The 563-nt window shown below is 63.1% G+C and overlaps 1 protein-coding gene across 1 annotated transcript in view; it reads left to right on the forward strand.

Moving 5' to 3' along the window:
* The first annotated feature begins 318 nt into the window (after window positions 1–318).
* The window catches only part of WDR74 (WD repeat domain 74), a 5,073-nt gene continuing 4,828 nt past the window's right edge, over window positions 319–563 (forward strand). The window contains exon 1 of the mRNA XM_006105866.3: window positions 319–405. The gene's annotated coding sequence lies outside the window, so the exon portion shown is untranslated. The remainder of the gene's footprint in view (window positions 406–563) is intronic.

The raw sequence follows: 563 nt of genomic DNA on the forward strand, positions 1-563 counted from the left end.
GTCTATTACAATAGTGATTTGAATCGTGTCGGCAGCAGAAAAAACCATGCCACGCTGCTGGGGGCAGGGAGGCGGCTGGGGCGGGCTCGCCCGGCATCGCGGTCCGCTTAGGATGAGATCCGCTGCGAATGAAAACTTGGAGCAAGTTGCTCTTCAGATCCCCACAAATCTCTACCTTTTGACTTCGTATTGCAATACCGGAGGGAGCAGGCGGGCGGCGAATACTCTGCCAGCCCTTTAAACGCCCGGAAGCCGCGCTGCCCCGACCCCCCCCCCCGACACGCGGTGCGCGCTGATGACGCGACGCTACGCCGGAAGTGCGGCTGTCGGCCGGCTCGGTGATGGCTGCCGCCGGGGCACGCTGGAATCATGTGTGGGTCGGAACCGAGACTGGGATCCTGAAAGGTGGGTAGCATGATCTTGTTGTTCTTGGTAGTGGGAAGGCGGGTCCCCCCGCCCGCTACCCCGGGGGACTGACGCCCGCTTTCCCGCAGGGGGGGAACCTTCGGTCGGAAACAGGGGGCCAACTTTACGGGGGGGGGGGACTTTTCCCTGGTTTGAGG

Source organism: Myotis lucifugus, unplaced genomic scaffold, assembly GCF_000147115.1.
Source record: "Myotis lucifugus unplaced genomic scaffold, Myoluc2.0 scaffold_731, whole genome shotgun sequence".
NCBI lineage: Eukaryota > Metazoa > Chordata > Mammalia > Chiroptera > Vespertilionidae > Myotis > Myotis lucifugus.